Source organism: Pongo abelii, chromosome 5 (assembly GCF_028885655.2).
Source record: "Pongo abelii isolate AG06213 chromosome 5, NHGRI_mPonAbe1-v2.0_pri, whole genome shotgun sequence".
NCBI lineage: Eukaryota > Metazoa > Chordata > Mammalia > Primates > Hominidae > Pongo > Pongo abelii.
The window spans coordinates 26,662,437-26,677,451 of NC_071990.2; the positions used below are offsets into that span (position 1 = coordinate 26,662,437).

Genomic DNA, 15,015 nt, shown 5'->3' on the forward strand with positions numbered 1-15,015 from the left:
ACTCTGTCTCCCAGACTGGAGTGCAGTGGTGTGATCTCGGCTCACTGCAACCTCCACCTCCCGGGTTCAAGCGATTCGTCTGCCTCAGCCTCCGAGTACCTGGGACTACAGGGGTGCACCACCAAACCCGGCCAATGTTTGTATTTTTAGTAGAGATGGAGTTTCACCATGTTGGCCATGCTGGTCTCGAACTCCTGACCTCAGGTGATCCACCCTCCTCAGCCTTCCAAAGTGCTGGGATTACAGACGTGCGCCACCACGACCGGCCATGTCTCTGCTTCTTTTTTTTTTTTTTTTTTTTTTTTTTTGAAATGGAGTCTCACTCTGTTACCCAGGCTAGAGTGCAGTGGCGCAATCTCTGCTCACTGCAACCTCCGCCCCCGATTCTCCTGCCTCAGCCTCCCGAGTAGCTGGTATTACAGGCACCTACCACCAGGCCCGGCTAATTTTATTATTACTATTATTATTATTTTGCATTTTTAGAAGAGACGGGGTTTTGCCATATTGGCCAGGCTGGTCTCAACCTCCTGGCCTCAAGTGATCAGCCCGCCTCGGCCTCCCAAAGTGCTGGGATTACAGGCATGAGCCACCATGCCCGGTGCCATTAGAGTTTTCAGCAAAGAAATGGCACAATCTAAGGTGTTTTATATATGTGTGTGTGAATATGCCTGGTGCATGAGCAATAGACTGTAAGCTGTCACAGCAATCTAGGCAAAACATGTTGATAATTTGGACCTGGTATGGAACGCGAAGAGGTCTGAGAGAGTTGGCAGTAAATAATGCCAAGCTTGGATGATTGCTTAGCCTTTCTGAGCCACAATCTCCTCAGTAACAAAGCAAGAACTAATATCTATTTTGCAAGGTTTTGAAAAGAATTAGAGATACTTTATGGAAATGACTAGTATTGCAATTTACCTAATTAGCATATTGATGCATAAAGCTCTGTTGGAGATTTGAAAAAAAGATTCATATTTCCCAGAATCTTACATCGCCACTGAAAAACTGAAAGAAAAAAGACGATTCGATTACTCCAAAAAACTGAGACCCAGGCCACTGCATATGGAGCCCTTACTAAAACCAGTAAGTAGCATATATAGTAAAACTGGAATTACATAATAGCATTTTTTTCCATTGTAATAGTGAATTGCTGGCATTTCTACTTTGTCATGCCGTATTACCATCCTTCATCTGCTCGACTATTCCCACTCCATTTTATTTGATAAACAGCAAACATTTATCTGCACTTTATGCCTGACAACAGATTAGGATCAAGGATAAAAGAAATATTCCCTGTCCTCAGTTCAAAGTTGAATGAGAGCCGGGTGCAGTGGCTCACACCTGTAATCCCAGCACTTTGGGAGGCCAAGGCTGGCAGATCATTTGAGGTCAAGAGTTTGAGACCAGCCTGACCAACATAGTGAAACCCTGTCTCCTACTAAAAATACCAAAATATTAGCCAGCCGTGGTGGCGCATCCCTGCAGTACCAGCTACTCAGGAGGCTGAGGCAGGAGAATCGCTTGAACCGGGGAGGCAGAGGTTGCAGTGAGCCGAGATGGCGCCACTGCACTCCAGCCTGGGCGACAGAGTGAAACTCCGTCTCAAAAAAAAAAAAAAAAAAAAAAAAAAGTTGAATGGGATAGAGAGATAGGTCACCATACAGTAGTGTGCTCTCTGTTATGACACAGCAAGAGACCCAAACCCGGATGCCAGGGCATGAAGGGACCTTAGGGAGGACTTCCTGGAGTATGTTGACATATGACCAGCAAAATGAAAACAGAAAGGAGCTGGTCAAGCAAGGAGTGGGGAAAAGGCTTCCGGTAAGAATAATAACACTTACGAAGATGTTAAGAGAATATGGATAATGCATATGGATGTGCATAGTAGTTGTTTACTTTTATTCTTTTTTCCCCCCTCTTGCTGTCATCTTAGGTGCATAGTAGATGTTCAATAAATTATTGTTGGATCAAAAAAATTAAGATGAATAACCAAATTATATCAGGTTTCTGACTATAATAAAAGAGAATTATTAAGTGTTGTTGCCAAACTGTGTGCCCAGGGATTTATATGAAAAATTTTATTTCGAAAACCCTATGAGCTGAGTAGTATTGTTCTCATTTAACTTTACATTTAGACAAACATAAATTTAGACATATATCAGCCTGAGTGATCTAGAGTTTTTTTGTTTGCTTGTTTTCTTGAGACGGAGTTTCACTCTTGTCGCCCAGGCTGGAGTGCGATAGTGCGCTCTCAGCTCACTGCAACCTCTGCCTCCCGGGTTCAAGTGATTCTCTTGTCTCAGCCTCCCGAGCGGCTGGAATTACAGGCGCCTGCCACCATGCCCGGCTAATTTTTTGTATTTGTTTTAGTCGAGACAGGGTTTCACCATGTTTGCCACGCTGGTCTCAAACTCCTGACCTCATGATCCACCCGCCTCGGCCTCCCAAAGTGCTGGGATTACACGCGTGAGCCACCACGCCCGGCCTAGAGTTTTTGATAACCAAATTTCTGACCCTCACATCTGAGGCACTGAGCATGGAAGAGTTGGAAAGAAGAGGGAGGGAAACTTATTTTTCTGTATCTGTCCTTGCACCACTACCTTCTTTTCTCAATAGTGGTTGTGTTACAGAAAAGGGGTCCCGATCCAGACCCCAAGGGAGGGTTCTTGGCTCTCACGCAGTAAAGAATTCAGGGCGAGTCCGCAGTGCAAAGTAAAAGCAAGTTTATTAAGAAAGTTAAGTAGTGAAAGTACAGCTACTCCATAGACAGAGTAGGGTGTTCCTGAAACGTGGAGGAAAGCGTCCACCCTAGATACAATACTCGTATATATGGGGAGATGTGCTCTGCTACAAGGGTTTGTGATAAAGGATTAATTTTCTTATTATATTTTGTAAGAATCGATATTATTATCTTTAAAGCAAAATTTGGAATGCCTTTGTTCTCCAGATATGGGGACATCTGGACACTCCCAAGTCTGGGTCTGTTTAGTAAACATTATTAATTTGTTCCCTTAACCATAAACATCTAGAGGCTAGGAATGCCTGACTTTCTGGGAATGCAGCCCAGCAGAAGTCCCGGCCTCGTTTTCCTCGCCCTCACTCAAAATGGAGTCGCTCTGGTTTGAATGCCTCTCACAGAAATCCCGCTAAAATGTACCTCCCTCGGTTGTGGTGAGCCGTGATCGTGCCACTGCACTCCAGCTTGGGAGATAGAGTGAGAACTCCGTCTCAAAAAAAAAAAAATACCTCCCTCTTCTCTCAAAACTCTCCAATGGCTTCCTCCCCGGGTCATCAACATGGCCTGGAAGAGCTCTACTCTGGATACCCGAGGGCGCGGCCCCAGCGCCGCGACACCCCGCCCCTCTGGCTGCTCCGCTCTGGGACGCACTTCCGACGCCCTCTAGGCCTGGGAGTTCCGCGCCTCTCGGTGTCGCCTGGGGGGCCTGGGGGGCCTGCTCTGCTTGGCGCACGGATTCCCAGTTGGGTAGGAGAGGCTTGACTGAGCTCCCACCCGGAATTTCACCTTAGACCTTTAAAGACCTTGCTCCGGTCTCCCGCGCCAGCGCTAACACCTAGTCCTCATTAGTGGAGTTCTGGCATAAGGGGATGGCGGGCATCCGACGGTGGTCTCCTCCCAGATGGCGAATTTCCGCGGTGCTTCTTCATCTTCTAGCTCCCAGGGAGCCCTCTGGCCCCAGCATGAAGCCCATGGAGCCCTTTTCGAAATTGTATTTTTAAAAGCTTTTAAAAAATACACAGGATTTTAAAGAAAGCCAATTGTACTACAAAACAGTTTTCAAACGATTAAAATAGTTTCATAGAGTAATGTGTGCTTCTCATTAATGCATTAAATATTAAACATCAAGACCCGTCTTATGACTGCTGTAATTTTCAAACAGTTGTCTTGGGTATTTGTAACAACTGTATTGTGATACAAAAATATGTGATTTTTCTTTTCTTTTTTTTTAGACAGAGTCTCTCTCTGTCGCCCAGGCTGGAGTGCAGTGGCGTGGTCTCTGCTCACTGCAAGCTCCGCCTCCCGGGTTCACGCCATTCTCCTGCCTCAGCCTCCCGAGTAGCTGGGAGTACAGGCACCCGCCACCATGCCTGGCTAATTTTGTTTTTGTATTTTTAGTAGAGACGGGGTTTCACCGTATAGCCAGGATGGTCTTGATCTCCTGACTTGGTGATCCGCCCGCCTCGGCCTCCCAAAGTGCTGGGATTACAGGCGTGAGCCACCACCCCCGGCCAAAAACATGTGATTTTTCTTGATGACAGTCATAGTTACTTCTCTTTCAATTGTGGTTTGTTACCTGTATTAGTAAGTGAAAGATATGTTAAATTTCAGTTAGAATAGACTAGAATCAGAAATAATCAGAATGCAGTGTGTGTGGTAAGAGTAAGGAATAGTTCATGCAACTTTTGTTTCTGTTACATATGTATGACTGAATGACGATGTAAACTAAATTGTAGGTCACCACCAAAAAAATGAAAGCTGCTGCCACTAGGCCCAAGTTCTGGGTGACGAACCACGTCTGTTTACCTGGGCAACCCCAGGGATCAGCAAAGCAGGGGATCAGAAAGGAGCACACTAACGGAGAAAAGAGGGAGCCTGTGCATTTTTGTTGCTTTTCAAGAAAGAGTTTAACCTTTAACAACTTGTAGCCATTGTTATTGCAACTTTTACTCCTATTGCAGATGAAAAGCTTTGTGCGCTGTGGCTCCCTTTCCAAAAGTCCCATCTATTTTCTAAACAGCTCCTAGGTTATGAGACCTATGGTCAGCTCAAGAGTCCTTCATTTATTCGGGGATATCAGCCTGTAACTTGACCTTAACCTTCCTCTCTCTAACTGCAGTAACCTCTCCCGCCTTGTCCGTAGTTTCCCTTCCGCTGTCTCAGTTACCCCCTTCAACCGTGGTCCAAAAATATTAAATGAAAATTCCAGAAATAAAAAATTCACAAGTTTCAAATAACTCCCCTTTCTCAGTAGCGTCATGAAATCTCCCATCCGCCCGAGGATCATCCCTCTGTCCAGACTGTCCACGCGGTATGCGCTCCCCACACCTTAGTCACTTAATATTCATCCTGGTTATCAGATCGAAAAAACGTAGTATACTATGGTACTATCCGAGGTTTCAGGCACTCACTGTGTGTCTTGGAACATATCTCCAGCTGATAAGGAAAGAATACTGTACGTATTGGGTTAAAAATGAAGAAATGGAAATAAAAAAGGAGAAATACAGCGACACCTGAACAGGGACTTGAAACCTGGGTCCTCAGATTAAAAGTCCATGGCCATACTGACTGAGCTACCAGGGTTCATACAAAATGTCCAAACTACATCAACCCTGGTTTATTAATCTACGTATCTGACCTAGAACGTAATTTTAGAAGGTTCAGCTGCGATTTTAATAAGGACCTGGTAATTTAGAAATTCTTGCTAATAACAGCACAGAAGCTCAGCCATAACGAGGGTCCGTTTTAAGACTGAGGTCTAACCATATTACAAATCGATACTAACATCCCCCCAAAATTCTATCTATCATCTATCTACCTACCTACCTACCTATCTACCTATCTTTCTACACGCATGTATATGTATTCATATAATTCAGTCCAGTCAAGGACTAACAGAATGCTCGCCTTCAGTTCCTAGGCTTCCCAGATAAATATCTCAAATCCTCTCTCTAAACTTGGGCCCAAACAAAACATTTTCAAAAGTAACCTGATCTGACGCTGGTGCACGTAAAGGGGAGTAACTGAATCACCTTTTCGGCGACGTACTTAGGGAAGCTGTTGTGAGACGAAGATAGAGAAAACTGATTTAGCAGTTCTTGGTTTCACCTGCCTTGGTTTTCAGTGTTTCGTTTCTTTGAAAAAAGGAAAAATAAATTAAAGAAGTTTGTAAAGAAGCGTCCTTACTCTCCTTTTTTTTGTCAGATTTCCAGGTAGTTATCAATAGTTCTATCCCTGGGTCAGTAGGTTAAGTATTTGACAAGTGTGTCTGATGGCTGGAAGGTTTTCCACACTTTGAAAACTGATGGATGCTGCCCCATTAATAATTTCAGGATTTTTTTCGACAAATAAAAGAGAATTTAGTTTCAGCAGTCCGCAAATCTTAGAATTTTGGGGACAGAGATGGGGACGGGGACAGATATGGGAAGACGGAGACGGCGGGGAGGTGGGGTGGTAACAGAAATCTTTCACAAACAACTAGGGAGAGCTACAAAGAGGAAATTCGTACGGCTGGGGATGTAGCTCAGTGGTAGAGCGCATGCTTCGCATGTATGAGGCCCCGGGTTCGATCCCCGGCATCTCCAAGTGTTTTATCGTATCTGCCCAATACTATTAGAAACTGTATTTCAAAATGTCAAATAATTATGTTTTGTATCCTCCACTTCTTTAACTTTTAATGGCCTTCTTTTAGCCACTGTATGTAGAATTGTATATGGAGCACGAGGAACAAGATTGCTCTGAAGTATTTTGAACTGTCTATGTGAAACAAATGGAATTGAGAACACAGAAAAACGTGCCCAATGGGGAGATGACAGAAGAGGAGCAACCTGGAAAGTTGCCCGGAACCCATTAATGAGCCCTATTTGCGGTATATGGTTTGCCTTTAGGGCAGAAATAATCTTGGTTTGAGAACATGGAAACGGGAGGGAAGACGGGCTATTGTTAGTCCTGTGCGTCATAGGATGATAAAAATAGGACAAATATCGAGAGAAGGATGAATCTCAGCTCAGCACGGGAGAATTTGGCTGCTCTAGTGCACCGGTCTCCCGTAGGGGAATAACAAAAACGAAAACATTCCGAAACACTATGAAATTCTTGATGCAGTTTTTAAGACTTCTAACACGTAGGTGGCCGGTTAGCTCAGTTGGTTAGAGCGTGGTGCTAATAACGCCAAGGTCGCGGGTTCGATCCCCGTACGGGCCAGCTCTCTTTTCTTCCATCACATAACTTACGGCCAAAGACAAGGAAAAACCAATTGTCTGAGGACTGTTACTATATAACTAACACTTTGCCGGAAGTCCAAACCTCTGTAGCAAGTCCAGATGTCCTGTTTTCTTAAGTCATGGTGCTCAAAATGTTTGCTCACGAGAAGCAGAAAAGCAGCAGGATATTTTGAGAGTTAGATTTAAATTCAATAGAGGGCAAAACAGTGTCACCAATTTGTTTAGTGCCCCAACACTGTCCTTGAAATAGTCTGAAAACAGATAAATCTTCAGATAATGAAATGCCGGGCAAGTGTGAGAAGGCAGTGTTCATTATCTCTGATTGCCCAGTTAAGGATCCCTACTTGAGAAGATCAACACTCACACATCAAGACAGAAATTCCATTCCGAGAGAAACATTTTCTTGTTACTTTGATTTCCCAAGAAAGGACTAAGCCCCTTTCCAAAATCTACCTTTTCCACATCAGCAACCTGGACCCGTTGGTCCAGGTTGGCCAACGCAAGGAATAACTGCTCAGTCCACATCTTGATGTTAAATATCCCCCGTTCCTTGTACAACTAATGTCCTCTGTTTATTTACGACCTCACAGCTGTATAGCCTGTCGAGTGAATCTTCACGTGTTTTACTGTTTTCTATGGAAAATGCTGATCTCAAGTCACGAGCTCCACGTGGGCTTTGTTAGCCCCACACCTGTGAGTGAGCTCGAGCGCTTGTGAAAAACGAAACTTATTGGGCCTCGCCTCCAGAGACTTAGACTCAGATTTGAGAAGGAACCTAGATTTCTGCGTTTTAAACAAACGCCACAGCTGTTTCCCAGAAAGGATGTGTCAAGAGCCCTTTGAGATAACAGTCCTTAGGATTGGATTGAGGGAAAATTCGGAGAAATTCTGAGAGCCTCATTGACCTGATAATTTTTTAACAAAATTAATTAAAGGTATTATCAATTATAGTTGCATATAGCTACACGTACATTAAAAAAAAAAGAAATTTAGTAAATATTTAATGCGTCTAAAATGAGGAATCCTCAGGTGGCTCGTTGGTCTAGGGGTATGATTCTCGCTTAGGGTGCGAGAGGTCCCGGGTTCAAATCCCGGACGAGCCCAAGTTTTGTCTCTTGCTTCTGAATCTGGCTGCTTTCACCCAACCTTAGTTTCTAAGTTAAAACTTGCCAGCTAGAAGTGCCGATAATTGTGGCATCGATATGCGTTCGAACCCAACAAGTGAGTTGCGTTCTCTAGTTAGGGACTTTTTTTTTTTTTTTTTTTTTGTTTTTTGCTTCTCTTTAGTCCGCTGTACAGACTTTTGCAAAGGCAAACGTTTCTGGATCTTCTAGAAGTTCCAACTCCACGATTGTGTTCGTGTGAAATATGTTAGAAATAAAATGGTCACATCTTAATTCAATGCTATTTATTATTGATTCATTACATCAAAGGATGGATTTAAATGGGAAGATCAAGAGTCAAGGTGTTAGGAACCTTTGAGTTATTTCGACTTTCCTCGTTGCTACAGCGTCAAGTACTACCCTGTCACACAGATCACGGTTCTGCTTTCTTCTGAGAAGGAGCATTTTTTCCTCTCCAACTGGAGCGTACCATTGGTATACTCATTAAGTAGATTTTTTTTTAATCTGTTGTGCTGAATCTACTTTTGCGGTTGGCGGTAAACACAACACACAAAAATCACTGCATCCTATATTGTAGTGGTTGTCAGATACTTTATATTAAAATATAATTGCAACCCTGCCTCCTTTTCTATGTGTGCCTTAATTATGAAAGACAACAAATGAGCAAACATACGGGTCCTGCAAAGGTGGGAGAACACCGCAGACATTTTCTTGAGGGCCATATCCACATAGCTTGGCAGGAGGGGCAAGAATTGATGGGTTATGAGAACAAGAGAGGAACGCCTCACTGGGCCACAGAGAGGGTCCAGGAAATTGTTTGGGCTCAAGGACCTAAGGTCCTTGGGACTACGCTTGGAGCCACATTGGTAACCGGGTCTGGAGTTTTGGGAGTGCCAGTGCAGGGGTCACTCTGGTAAGCATCCAATGACACTGACTTTTAGGTCCCGGAAACATTTTGCGGCCTATCAACACAAATTGGTGAGAATGGGGAAAAGAGGGAAGATGTAGAGAAAGTGACTGGAATGCATGCTAATGATTCAGGTAACGTTTACGTCCTTTGAGTTTCATTTCATCTTACCTATAAAACCAACAAAAACATTGAAATCCAGAATCCGAACCATACAAAAGAAATTATGTATTCTCTTAGTATAGAGGGGAAGAGCTCTAGCTGTGTGAGCCCGGCTAGCTCAGTCGGTAGAGCATGAGACTCTTAATCTCAGGGTCGTGGGTTCGAGCCCCACGTTGGGCGTAATGGTTTTAATTCCAAAACGTTTTCAGGTTCCTCATTACTGTCCAAAAAAAGGGCATTATTAAAGCTCATCACTCTGGAAGAATGGAATTGTGTGATCATTGTGGCCAGTTTAGTCTTACCGACTTGACTGACACATTCCAGCCTTCTCTGAAATTCCAGCTGAACTTAGTCTCAGTGCTCCCTGGTGTGGATACACTTTTCTGGCCTAGAGGTTTTGTAAAACCAGATATACTTAAACATAGGTTATGTAAGTCGTTGGTAGGGCATGAGCTCTTGTATATTTAAACAAGTTCCTGGGCTGATTCTGAAGCACAAATCCCAGCAAAAAAGGTTTAGGAGGCAGGAAGGACCCATGACCATGAGTTAAAAAAGCATACCACACACCTCTTCGTTGATTTCAAAAGCCCAATTAGCCACATACCTTTCTCTCACTTCACTAACATAGTTCTCATCTCTTCAGGTCTCAGGACAATATAAAGAAAATGCTCTAGCTCAGGTGTCCAAGACTGGCTGTACATGTGAATCACCTGAGGCACTTCTAAAATTTTAGATTCCTGGGCCCTAACTCAGACTCACAGGATCTGAATCTCCAGTGGTTTAGAAACCATTGTTTTATAAGGTCCTTTTTTAATTTTATGATACATATAGCAAGTTGGCTGCCTATTCAGTCCAGAATTACACAGGAAATCAATGCCTTATGGAAAGCAGCATGTTTCTATAATAGGTGTAAGGTATTAGCTTTTTGGGTTGAGAAACTTGATGTTACATGTTTTCCTGCCATTCCCAGCGGCTGTAGCAGTATGAGAGAAGAATGATGGGGAGGAAGTCAAAAAGATATGGAGCCTTCTGGGCTTGTAAGGACTTTAGATTTAACTGAGAGATGGGAAGTCTGTGAAGGTTCTGAGCAGAAGAGTAACAGAATCTAACTTACCTTTTAAGAAGATAATTCTAACTGCTGTGTTGAGAAAAGACCTTAAGGGGACAATGATAGAAACAAGGAAACCAATTAAGAGGCTCCTGGTGACAAAAAGTATTAAGAAAGATCAGAGTGCTAACAGGGAAAGAGGAGAAGTGGGTCTACCTGGAAGGCTGAATCAGTAAGATTTCCTGGTAGCTTTGAATGGGATGGAGAAGAATAGTCAAGGATAACTTTAAGGTCAGAACACCAACCTTATACATCTATACCAATGAATAAACTGTTAAGTGGCCCAGTGTATTTTTTAAAAATTGCCCTCAAACTTGGAAAGACTGAATTCACGTGAAATGTTCTCTACTATATAATCAGAGCAAAAGGGGTTCAATGACAACAAGAGTTGTATCACTGTGAAGACTTGATATATCAGGTCTGCAGCCCACATCATCTGTAAGGAGCCCCAGAACATGGATATTGCATTGAAAGAATGCTCACCTCTGAGCACACTGGAGAAACAGTGACAAATTACCACTGTCTGTCCTCTGCCATCCAACCCTTCCTTTCTTCTTCTTCTTCTTTTTTTTTTGTAGATCTCCCTGTGTTGCCCAGCCTGGTCTCAAATCTCTGGCTCAAGGAATCCTCCCCCCTCGTCCTCCCAAAATGCTGGGATTACAGGCATAAGGCACCACAGGCCCTTTTTTCTTTACTCAGTAACCTAAATATTATCAGTAATTTATCACTTGCTCCATGTGATATGTTATATCCAGTTTTAAAATGATTCCATATTTTATCTACTTAGATAAATAGCACGTAGAGTTGGGCAAAGGAAATCACGAGTATTAAACTGGATGGGGCCAGTCACAGTGGTTCACGCCTATAATCCCAGCACTTTGGGAGGCCAAGGTGAGTGGATCACTTGAGCTCAGGAGTTCGAGACCAGCCTGGCTAACATGGCAAAACCCCATCTCTACAAAAAATACAAAAATTAGTTGGATGTGGTGGTGCTCACGTCAAGTTCCAACTACTGGGGAGGCTGAGGAGGGAGGATCGCTTGAACCGAGGTGGCGGAGGTTACAGTGAGCCATGATTGCACCACTACACTCCAGCCTGGGTGACAGAGCAAGACCCTGTCTCTAAATAAATAAATAAATAAACAAACAAACAAACAAACTAACTAGATGGACTCCCTAGGATTTGGGTGTATTGTTGGTATATACACCATGAAACTGAGAATTATGAGTTATCATAAAATGGATGAATTTGACCACAGTAACTTTTCTTGAGTACAGTGAGACTTGACTGTTCTCTAAGTCTACTTTATAAAAGATACAGTGTCTTTCAAAACAATTGAGAAACACATTTTTATTAAGCACCTTTTCATTGCTGGACATTTAATAAAAATATGAACATGATATAGTCCCTGCCTTCAAGAAAGCTGCCATCAAGACTACTTTCAGTGATCGTTTCTATGCTTTGTTACTAGAGAAGTTTCTCTGAATGTATAGAGCACTGCAAGAAAAAATAAATAAAAAAGAAAATTGCCATATACCTCCTGGGTGAATGTGACTGATTTAACAAAAATTATATCCACAGCTATATTTTAATTGTCTGGCAATAGGAAATGAAGATGCAGCCAGGTGCAATGGCTCATGCCTGTAATTCTAGCACTTTAGGAGGTCAAGGCAGGAGTACTGCTTGAGGCTGGGAGTTCAAGACCAGCCTGGGCGAAATAACGAGACCCTGTCTCTATATTTTAAAAAAAAATTCTTTTTCAATAAATACAATAATTAGCTGGGTGTGGTGGTGCACACCTGTAGTCCCAGCTACTTGGGAGGCCGAGGTGGGAGGATCACTTGAGCTCAGGAGGTTGAGGCTGCAGTGAGCTGTGACGGAGCCACTGCACTCCAGCCTGGGTGACAGAGCAAGACCCTGTCTCAAAAAAATTAAATACGCCGGGCGTGGTGGCTCACGCTTGTAATCCCAGCACTTTGGGTGGCCTAGGCGGGCGGATCACGAGGTCAGCAGATCGAGACCATCCTGGCTAACACGGGGAAACCCCGTCTGTACTAAAAATACAAAAAAATTAGCCAGGCGTGGTGGCGGGCACCTGTAGTCCCAGCTACCCGGGAGGCTGAGGCAGGAGAATGCCGTGAACCCGGGAGGCGGAGCTTGCAGTGAGCCAAGATTGCGCCACTGCACTCCCGCCTGGGCGACAGAGGGAAACTCCGTCTCAAAAAAAAAAAAAAAAAAAAAAAAAATTAAATTAAATAAAAAAGGATAAAGCATTGTGCATTGCTTTATGCTTCTGTAAATAATTTTAGGGTTTGAGTGCTAGAAATAGCATCAAAAAATGTTAGTGGGGCCAGGCGTGGTGGCTCATGCCTGTAATCCCAGCATTTTAGGAGGCCGAGGCCAGTGGATCACCTGAGGTCAGGAGTTCGAGACTAGCCTGGCCAACATAGTGAAACCCCATCTCTACTAAAAATACAAAAATTAGCAGGGTGAGGTGGTGAGTGCCTGTAATCCCAGCTACTTGGGAAACTAACGCAGGAGAATCATTTGAACCCAGGAGGCAGAAGTTGCAGTTAGCCGAGATCGTGCCACTGTACTTTAGCCTGAACAACAAGAGCGAAACTCTGTCAAAAAAAAAAAAAAAAAAAAAAAAATTAGCCTGCCGGGCATGATGGCTCATGCCTGTAATCCCAGCAGTTTGAGAGGCTAAGGCAGGTGTATCACCTGAGGTCAGGAATTTGAGACCAGCCTGGCCAACTGGCAAAACCCCGTCTGTACCAAAAATACAAAAACTAGCTGGGTTCGGTGGCTCACACCTCTAATACTAGCTACTTGGGAGGCTGAGGCACAAGAATCGCTTGAACCCAGGAGGCAGAGGTTGCAGGGAGCCGAAATCGCACCACTGCACTCCAGCCTGGGTGACAGAGTGAGACTCCGTCTCAAAAAAAAAAAAAGGTTAGCCTTGTATGGATATATGATTTTAAATATCATCTTAAAAGCAATCTAAAATGAAAATTGAAAATATTTGGGTCATCTAATGTATTACAATATGAAATACCAGCATCATCTATGAAATCCTTTTGTCAAAAATATTTTAAGTTGAATTGAATCAAGTTTCTAGTCATACCTTCTAATTTATAGAACATAGAGGATCAAATGCAACTAAACTATGAATCAAATGGTTTTTAAAAAGTCAACGTTATAAAAATATTAAGAGACTAAAGACATTACAGTCACATGTAATGAGTGACTCTATACTGAATTCTAGTTCAAAAAAATAAATACATAAATATATTCTTGGGATAACTAGAGAAATTGGGTCATAAGCCATTTATTAGATACAATGAAATTACTGATACTTTTCCTAGGAGTGATAATAATTTTGTGATGTGTAGAATGATCTTACATGTAGGAGTGCTTGCTGAAGTGTTTAAATGGTAAAGTCATCACATCTGTCACTTATTTTCAAACAGTTCAGCAAAAGAAATGTACATGCTGTGTGTGTCCATACACAAGAAAGATGGATTTAAAGCGAGTATGGCAAATACTAGCAATTGTTGATTGTGGAGTGTATATATTGTTCACTGCAATATTACTTCAATTCCTTTTTGTAAATTTAAAACTTTTCATGGTAAAAAACTATAGGGAGAAAATAACCTCCTTCAAGAGCAACATAAAAAACATGACACATCTAAAAACTGTGATAATTGTGTCTCTTTTGTCATTTCTGAGAATCCCAAAACATTGTCTTGTATTCTTTTGTAAAGGAAGAAAGTTTAGTCAAGAGTTTATTTTAGGGACAAGCCTAAGAACATGTTCTCATTTATTATTTCTGTTTTAATCCAAAGAGCTTCTTCAGATGTCAAAAGTCATGTAAAATTTGTGTATGGATGAGATTACAGCAAGGCAAGTTCCTAGTTAATGATTCACATTAAGGGGCTGAACATACTGGGTTTGAAAATGGCTCAGGCTGGGCGCTGTGGCTCATTCCTGTAATCATAGCACCTTGGGAAGCCGAGACCAGCCTGGCCAACATGTTGAAACCCAGTCTCTACAAAAAATACAATAATTAGCCAGGCATGGTGGCAAGTGCCTGTACTCCCAGCTACTCGGGAGGCTGAGTAGGAAGATGGCTTAAGCCCAAGGAGGCAGAGCTTGCAATGAGCCATGTTCATGCCACAGCACTCCTGTAGCAGGAGGAGTCGTAGACAAAATCCCTCAGACACTGTATTGTGGAAGGGAAGAGCTTTATTCAGCTGGGAGCATCGGCAGACTCGCGTCCTAGAAACCCAGCTCTCCGAATAAGTAATTTCTATCCTTTTTAAGGGCTCACAACTCTAAAGGGGCTGTGTGAAGTGGGGGTTATGATCGATTGAGCAAGCGAGGGGTACATGACTGGGGGCTGCATGCATCAGTAATCAGAACGAAACAGAACAGAACAGGGAGTTTCACAATGCTTCTTCGTGCAGTGTCTAGAATCTATAGATACCAAAAGCGGTGAGGTCAGGGGTTGAATTTTAACTACCAGGCCTGAGACGTGGCGCCGGGCTGTCTGACTATGAATTTCACTTCTGCCTATTCTTTTAACTTCTACCTTTTCAGCAAACAAGAAATTAAGTATAAGACAATATGAGGAGTGGTCTCCTCTCTCACTCCAATCTGGGAACAGAGCCAGACTATCTCAAGAAAAAAAAAGAAAAAGAAAAAGAAAAAGGAAAAAGCAAAAACAAAGAAAGAAAAGAAAATGGCTCAGTAAA

General features: G+C 42.8%; 4 non-coding genes across 4 annotated transcripts; all 4 read left to right on the forward strand.

The window, feature by feature from the left end:
* The first annotated feature begins 6,246 nt into the window (after positions 1–6,246).
* TRNAA-CGC (transfer RNA alanine (anticodon CGC)) lies at positions 6,247–6,318 on the forward strand. The gene has a single exon. It is a non-coding gene; the product is annotated as a tRNA-Ala (tRNA).
* Positions 6,319–6,863: 545 nt separating this feature from the next.
* On the forward strand, positions 6,864–6,937 carry TRNAI-AAU (transfer RNA isoleucine (anticodon AAU)). Its single transcript has one exon. It is a non-coding gene; the product is annotated as a tRNA-Ile (tRNA).
* A 1,051-nt stretch (positions 6,938–7,988) lies between these two features.
* On the forward strand, positions 7,989–8,060 carry TRNAP-AGG (transfer RNA proline (anticodon AGG)). The gene has a single exon. It is a non-coding gene; the product is annotated as a tRNA-Pro (tRNA).
* Positions 8,061–9,257: 1,197 nt separating this feature from the next.
* On the forward strand, positions 9,258–9,330 carry TRNAK-CUU (transfer RNA lysine (anticodon CUU)). Its single transcript has one exon. It is a non-coding gene; the product is annotated as a tRNA-Lys (tRNA).
* The last annotated feature ends 5,685 nt before the right edge of the window (positions 9,331–15,015 follow it).